The sequence below is a fragment of the Gossypium arboreum genome, chromosome 4 (genome assembly GCF_025698485.1).
Source record: "Gossypium arboreum isolate Shixiya-1 chromosome 4, ASM2569848v2, whole genome shotgun sequence".
In the NCBI taxonomy this organism is placed as follows: Eukaryota; Viridiplantae; Streptophyta; class Magnoliopsida; order Malvales; family Malvaceae; genus Gossypium; species Gossypium arboreum.
Genome location: NC_069073.1, coordinates 36,399,097 through 36,408,147, shown reverse-complemented (window position 1 = coordinate 36,408,147; position 9,051 = coordinate 36,399,097).

Sequence of the window (9,051 nt, the reverse complement as noted above, 5' to 3'; positions counted from 1 at the left end):
TGTTAGATTTTTTAAATTATAGCTTGTTTTAAGTTAATTATCATGTTTCTTACTTAGCCCATGCCAAAACTTTAAATTTTGAGTGATGAATTGAGCATTCAGTTATGGTAGATAAGGAAGGAATTTGATTATTGCCTTTAAGTTTTGATGAAGAATTGTTGATGAAAGAAGTTGATCTTGTTAAAAATATAAATTGCTAATACTCATATGTGTAATAGCCGAACATGGATTTGCTTAATGTCTTGAACAAATGCCGTTTGGGGTGTTTTGAAATGAATAAATTAAATGTTTGATCATCTAAGTGTTCGGCATTGTACATGACTTTTTTTAGAGTATGATTTTGAATAATATGAGTATTGGAATATGAGTAATGTTATGCATAGTTAAAATTTTTATGTTCGACTTTGGTAGTATATATGTATAATTAATCCATTTATCTAATAATATATAAGATGTTAAATAATAAGATTTTGATGACTTGTGTTTAATGACATTCAGCCAAGGATCATATGTGCTTGCTAATGCGGTATAAGTGTATAGGTGCTAAATACCTTGTATTTGAGGTTTTAGAAGAATAAGTAGTATTTAATTAAAGTGATGAAAGCTAAATTCTGAGATTGATTAAGTTTAGGCATTCGGCATTACCTATAAATTTGAATATGAAGGTTAAATTGAGTAGTTAGGGCTGAATCGGATATATATTAATCAAAAATGGGTTACATGCATATGAGTATGTATGTATTTGTGTGTGTGCGGCATTATTGATAAATAGCAAGTGGAAATGTGATAAATGTTTAATAAGTTGATATTCGTATATATGGTTGAATTCATGTATAAGGTAGCATGGTAAGTTATGTGAATCTTTGTTTGTGTATGCAAATTAGCTATTGATGTAATAAGCATGAAATCGAGTCATGGCATATTTTATAAAACATAATATGCATTGAAATTATATGATTGTCAAATGTGACTATTATAATTAAAGTTGAGTAAGTAATTAAACAAATTCATTTGTTTAAATTTAAAGCTCAAGAGCAAAGAGGAACTAAATCAGGTAGGGGAAAGGTGAAAGCAATCGAGTAGATAGAATTAAGGTTGAGTAAGTAATTAAACAAATTCATTTGTTTAAATTTAAAGCTCAAGAGCAAAGAGGAACTAAATCAGGTAGGGGAAAGGTGAAAGCAATCGAGTAGATAGAATTAAGGTTGAGTAAGTAATTAAACAAATTCATTTGTTTAAATTTAAAGCTCAAGAGCAAAGAGGAACTAAATCAGATAGGGGAAAGGAGAAAGCAATCGAGTAGCCTATCCACAACTGTTCAAAATATTCGAGGTAAGTCTTTGAGTAATGAAACTTAGCTTATGATTTGATAAAATCATGGTATATAAGCATAATAAATAAATTGTGACCTATTGGTTCTACTTGAATTACGTAGTGGGATAAATAATTTGTGCATATGACTTGTAGCCGAATGGTTATAGAAATCATGTTGGATAGCGAAACGAAATCGTGTTCTTTGTATGTGGCTATTGAGCCGAAAGTGGAATGGTTGATAAGCATGTTGTGCTTGTGTTCAAGTAATGTAAATGAAATGCTAATGTGTTATGATATATATATATGTGCATGATAATGGAGAATTATATCCGGGCTAAGTCCTGAAGGCATTTGTCTGGTGTAATATCTGGCTAAGTCCCAAGGCATTCGTCTTTGGTGTTATATCCGGCTAAGTCCTCAAGGCGATCGTCTTGGTGTTATATCCGAGTTAAGCCCGAAGGCATTCGTCTTGGTGTTATATCCGGCTAGAGCCCCGCAGTTTTGTCTTTGGTATTATATCCGAGCTTAAAGTCCCGCATGCTTTGTGGTGGTGATTGGATTTGGGTTTTAAACCTAGCAGACTTAATACCGATGATTGGAGTAAGATTTTGATTTCGAATGTTCGTAGTAAACTACCATTGAATATGTTCAATACATTAAGTTGGTCAGGTATGTATTATATACTTTTATATGTTAGATTGATCGGAATTGAATCATGAATGCGAAATGAGAAGAATATGTGAAAAGCTCATATGTGTATGTGTGTATTTGGTTATGGTGAAAGGTTATATGAGATTGATTTGGTGATATACATGTTAAATAATATGAATGCAAAGAATGGGTAATAAATCAGGTTGGGACAGCAGCAGTAACGTGATTTCGGAAAATCAGCATAAATTGTGGGAGTTGAGTTAGAGGCTGAATAAATTATGTCACGAAATCTTAATGAGTCTAGTTTCTTATAAAAGAAACCTGTAAGCAAAAGAATTGCCAATAATGAGATATTTGAAATGGCGTGGAATAGAGTCAAAATGACTTCGAGGTCCCCTGTTCTGTTTTTAGAAAATCATTATAAATGATAAACAAATGGTTATAAGATAAAATTTATATTATTAGACTCCTTAATGAGTATAATTTCAAATGAAAATAATGATAATATATTTCAAATTCTTTATAACGAGAAAATTGATTTGTAGTGAAGAGTGGTCAGAATAGTCAAACAGTGAAACAGGGGAAACTTCAATAAAAATCTGGTATTGATTGGTCAAACCAAAAATTCTAAAAATTTTATGTATGGAAGATATATGAGTCTATTTCCAGGGAAAATTAACGGTACTTGATTTGGAGTTTCTTATCTCCAGTTATAAATAATTTAGTGACTGTTGCTCAGGAAGACAGCTTGTAGTGAATTTGTGATTTTGTTGCAAACATGGGTAAAACTTATTAATGAGATGCTTTTCGAGTTCTTATGATCTTATTTGTCATTATGTGAGTTGAGAAGATTGTATATCATCATGGTTTAAGGCATGTATAGGATAGACTATTGGTAGAATGATATTTCGACTTTGTATACATTATAGCCATGCGAAGATGGCTTGCTCATTTTGTTTAGAGAAGCCTTATAAGTGAACTAATGTGGTGAAATGTTTTAGTTATAAATTGACAGTAGTTAATTTGTTATTTGATATTCGGTTATGTTTTGATAGTGAGTCATTTTGGAAATTTATAAGAGCTCTTATGGAAAATCAATGAGACATGTTTGCATTTTTGATAATTTATGCCTGGTAAGTATCTTTGACCTTATAGAAGTTTTGTTTAGTCAAGTAATACCTCATAACCTTATTCCGGCAATGGATACGGGTGAGGAGTGTTACAGACCATGTTGAATGTAATGCTAAAATATTCGAGTAAAGTATAGTCATGACGAATTGAAACTTGGAAAGGTACGAATGAGGATTCATGACATGTGTACATGGTGAAATGAGCTTATCTATGATTAATAGATAATTCCATGATGTATATGATCAATTTATTTGAACAAATGCATGTGTTTGAGTAACTTATCAAAAATATTGGTAAGATGAATATTCATGTATATTGGTTGGGATGATTATGATTGGTAAGCCCGTATAACTTGAGTAAATGTATTAAATTGCTTGGACTGATATATATAATTGTAATGATATGTATACGATGATGTGTAAGATTAAATTTTAGACTGTGGTATACTTATCCATGTTTGTTTGGCCCTTATATGATATTATGTGCTTGACTTGTCTGATTTAATGAATGGATAAGTAAGATTATCTAGGAAATATGGAAATACATGTATAAGTACACTTGTTTAAATGAGATAACTAGAAAGTGAGAGTAAAATCAATATGAATGTTAGTTACTCGAAATGAATGACATGATTGAGATATGATTGCTATGATGAAAACTGTGTTACATGTATATGTATATGAGAGTTGAGTCAGAGGCCCTACAACCCTCTTCCCCTTACCAAAGTGGTGTTTTATAATGGAAATTCTTGAGATTTATGTTGAATGAGTTTCCAGGTGAGAAACCAAAGAGTTCAATGATGGAATGGTTATAAGCATGATTAAAGATTGAGAATAGGTTGATAAGTACAGACATGAGCTAGAAAGATATCAGATTGATCGAAAGATTGTTTAGTTTTCACAACATCGCAGTTAGCAAAAAGTATTAATTTTGGTAAAACAATCTATCTTGGTATGATGTCGAGAAATGTATTGATTGAAATTCCCTCATGAATTGGTTTTCTTAGTAAAGGGAATATTATGGAATTTGGGACGACAGAAATAGTTAAAGGAATAATGTTCGAAATATGAAATGTCCAAGCATGGTAGTTACAGTAAACAGTTTGTGATTGTCTCTATTGAGATATGGTATGAGATTATCTGACACCGGAAATATTATTGGGGCTACTAATCTGTGACAGCCCAAAATTGACCCTAGTCGGGAAGTGGTTTCGGGACCGCTAAACCGAGTCACCAAAATGTTTGAACGTAATATTTATTGTCTAGAATATGTAATTATGAATGTGTGAAAATTTCAAGCTTCGATTTAGCCGATAGCATGTGAATTCAGTTAGTAGGACTTGTGTGACACTTTTGAAAAGTGATAGGCTAATCTATAAGGACCTAATAGTGCATGTAGCCAAAGGGAGGACTTGCATGTCAAATTCCCCCTAATAGTTAGTGGCCGCCATGACAAGAGATTATGGGTAAAAACATGTCATAAAACATGTTGGAACAATGGTGTATGTAAGAAAAAATAAAATAGTGAGCATGGGAATTTAATAATGAAAGGAACAAAAAAAAAAAAAAAAATGGTCTCATGCATGCCCATTGCCGTGAGTGTGGAGAAAGAAAGAAGAATTTTGTTCATCATTTTCATTTCCTTTGGGCTGAAAATTCTAAGGAGGAAGGAAGGAATTCTTGTTTCATGTTGGTTTGGAAGAGGTTTAGGAGGAGGTTTGGCCATACTTGTACCTAGATTAAGGTAAGTTTGATGTTTTGCCATGAGATTCATGTATATTTTAGTTGCTAGCTTGATGTTCTTGTTAGCCCATGGTTCAAATCTTTGTTATGTCATGGGAATGAAATTCGGCCAAAGTGAATATGGTGTTAATGCCATTGCATGCTAAATATCAAGCTTGATAATGATTCATGTGATGGTGGATTGAGGATTCTTAGATTTTCTTTTAGCATTTTTGAATGAGATACTAAGTTCTTTGTTTAACCATGACCAAATTGAAACGGTATGACATGTATACTATTTTAAGGTGTCTATTTGCTTGTGATGTTGTTTCGGTTATGAAATAAATGAGAGATGTGTATAGAACTACAATATGTAATGCGTTAATTAGGAAAATGTATGCTGTTTTTTTTGTGTAGTATTAAGTGTAAAATTAGCCTCCACATAGACATGCATATTCGGCCAAAGGAAGTAGATTGGTGTGCATGTATTCGGTTAGAGGCAACCATATTGAAGCCTTATCTTGGCTTAGATTGTTGACCAAATGGGTAATAAGTGAGGATGGTTGCCGAATATACAAACATACATATGCATGTGTAATTGAATTATGAATGTTTAGCAAGAGGGTTAAACTAGTTGATTTATTGATTAAGCTCAAGGAGTTAAAGAAGGAGAATCAAGCAAGGGAAAGACGAAGGTCATCGAGTAGCCGACTTGGACTGTTTTACCCAACACAAGGTAAGTCATTAAGCGTATATTTGGTGTTGATTTAAATGATCAATATATATATGCAAATGTGTTTAAATGAGTTGGTGTGTAAATGGAAATGTATGTGTATGGAATGATGCCATTGTTGAATGTATAAAGGCAGCAAAATACATAAGGTATTGGTCTCGGCACTAAGTGTGCGGGTATAAATGGACACGGTGACAAGATTGGCACTAAGTGTGCGGGTTTAAAATTGTACAGCGATAAGTGTGCGAGTTTGATTATATAGCACTAAGTGTGCGAGTTGAATACATATAGCACTAAGTGTGCGGATTCACTATATGCTCTTGCATTACAATTGGCACTGAGTGTGCGACATTTATCGAGCTAATCCCGGACAGCGGATCGGGTAAGTACCTCGAGCTCATGACGAATAGAGAATACGTTCATGCTTGGGGTTGAATTTGGTAAGCCTTAAATCTATGTGATGATTGAAATTGTATGGTTGTGCTGGAAAATGAGTTAATGTGTAAAAAAATGCTTGATTATCTTGTTGTGTAGAATATGAAATGTGGATGTATGAATTGGTACGAGATTGGACCGAAAGGTCCGAGGTATTATGGTATAGATTCGATATGGACGAGTACCTAGCCTCATTTGTTGTACATGTAGTAGTAACTTTATCGATGGATTGATGAATGCTTATGACTTACTGAGTTGTAAACTCACTCGGTGTTTTCTTGTCACCCATTTTAGGTCTCTTGGACTCGTATTGTTGCGTGCTCGGAACCGTCGTTGAAGTCATCACACCGGCTGAAATCTTGTGGTATTGTTTTTGTTGTTGAAGAACATTTGGCATGTATAGGCTATTATATTTTGTCGAATTGTGGGTTGTAAACTTTAAGCCATGTGAAAATGGCCTATGTGGTCGTCGAGTGGGATGCTAGAACCTATAGCCACGAGTCTTAGAAACTCAAATTTTGATAAGGTGGCCATAATTTGTGTCATGTATGATGGATGATTAAGGCCAAGGAAAAATTCATGAAATTGGCATAGTCTACTGCAGTAACTGTTGCGGACAGCAGCAGTGAGATGAGATTGAAAAATCACTAAAAATAGTAGAAGTAGAATTAAATAGTGAGTAAATTATGTAACTGAACCTTGATGAATCTATTTTTATATGGACGAAACGAAACGACCATATGAGCAGTATACTGGGAAATATTAAAGTTCTCGTGAGACAGGGCCAGAACGGTTTCTGGGTCCCCTGTCGCGACTTTGAAAATTTACCATAAATTATCCAGAAATAATTAGGAGTCATTCCTTAGATGTAAAGATTCCATTTTGAGTCTAGTTTCATTAGAAACAAACGGCACCAGTATTAAAGCCCTGTACAGAGAGATATTCAAGTTGTAACGCTCGAAGGTCAGAGCAGTCGGTCCCTGTAACATGGGTGACTTTAACTAATAAACTGTACCAATTGGCCCAACCAAAAATTCTAAAAATAAATCCATGGATGGTTATATGAGTCTAAATTTAGGGAAAATTTACGAAACCAGTTTCCGAGTTTTGAAACTCGAGATATGATTTTTAAGGCGACGGTGACGCAGTTTTCCAGCCTGACTGGTAATGTCAAATTGGTTGGTATCTTGAGAGGGTTTGGCGTTAACCCTCGTGTCCGACACGGCGCCGGTCACGAGTTAGGGTGTTACAATTTTATTGGTATCAGAGCTATGGTTTAGTCGATTCTAGGACTACCATAGCGCGTGTGAGTCTTGCTATACATGCCAAATTGTTAGTGCTTAAAATGTGATGACTTCGACGGTTGAAATTTTTGTTTTGATTAGTAAATGGAACCCGGTAGAGAGACCCTTGGCGGATGACGTTGAAAGTGTAGCGGCTGCTCCGCGCAAGGGACACCGCTGTTGAGCCTCGGTCATCCGCGAATAATCAAAATGAAGGGGCGAAACAAGCCTTCTTCACTATGATGAATGAGTGGGTCGCGCAATATGCCCGAACCAACCCGGCTGTCCAACCATTCCCGAATTTAAATACTCCACCCCAAGAGCCCGCAATGCCTCCAGTTACTGATCCTGTGAGGCTGAGTAAACCACCTGTGGACTTGATTAGGAAGCGTGGGGCCGAGGAGTTCAAGGCCATAGTTACTGATGATGCCGAAAAGGCCGAGTTCTGGCTCGATAACACCATTAGAGTGTTAGATGAACTGTCATGCACACCCGATGAATGTCTTAAGTGTGCTATATCCTTGTTGTGAGACTCAGCTTACTATTGGTGGAGGACTTTAATTTCCATAGTCCCAAATGAACGAGTTACTTGGGATTTCTTTCAATCCAATTTGAAAGAAATACATTAGTCAACGGTTCATCGATCAGAAGCGTAAGGAATTCTTGGAACTCAAGCAAGGCCGGATGACCGTATCTGAATACGAACATGAGTTCGTAAGACTTAGTCGGTATGCTCGGGAGTGTGTGGCTGATGAGGTTGCGATGTGCAAAAGATTTGAAGAAGGATTGAATGAAGAGTTAAAGTTACTAGTGGGAATTTTGGAGATAAAGGAGTTCGTGACACTAGTCGAACGAGCTGCAAGGCGGAAGAACTTGGGAAGGAGAAGAAGAAGGCTGAATTTGAAGCAAGAGATTACCGTAAAAGATCGACGAGTAAAGCTCCGTTCTCGGCTGTAAAGAGGTTCAGGGAGGACACCAGTAAGTCGAGGACGATTGCGGAATTTCCATTAGAGCCCGACCATTGACGGACTCCGAGCTACTTCAGAGCTAGTGGGGCAATAATCGTCAAGAGAGACCAATGCCCTCGATGTGGAAGACGACACCTAGGTGAATGTTGGGGTAAGTCTGTTAATAGGGCTGTTATGGATGCGGTTCAAGGACCACTTCATTAGAGATTGCACGGAGCTAGATGAGAGGAATAAGGCGCAAGGTGCAAGACCTAGTGGAACGACGGTGGAGGTAGGCCCCGAGAATCTCTGGAGGTAGGGGTGGTAATCGAGAGGAGCCTCTAATACGGCCGTCCGATCCGAGACCCGTGCTCTGCTAGAGCATATGCCATCCGCGCACGAGAGGAGGCATCCTCCCCGACGTTATCACCGGTACTTTTACTCTCTTTGATACTATTGTGATTGCATTGATTGACCCCGCTCTACTCACTCATATGTATGTGAAACCTTAGCATCCAAAGAAGACTCTACCGTTGAGTCTCTGAGTTCGTAATTCAGTGTCAAACCCTTTGGGTCAATACGTGCTTGTTGATAAAGTGTGCAAGAGATGCCCCTAATAATTGAGAATCTGTTTTCCGCCGATCGATGCTTCTACCATTTCATGAATTCGATGTTATTCTTGGTATGGATTGGTGACCAGTACATGATGCAATGGTGGACGCAAAGGAAAACCATTGATTTGAGGAGTGCAAATAATGAGGTAGTCCGAGTCGAGTCTCTTGATTTAAAAGGAGCGCCAATGATAATATCTTCTATGACCGCCGGAGGTATGTGAA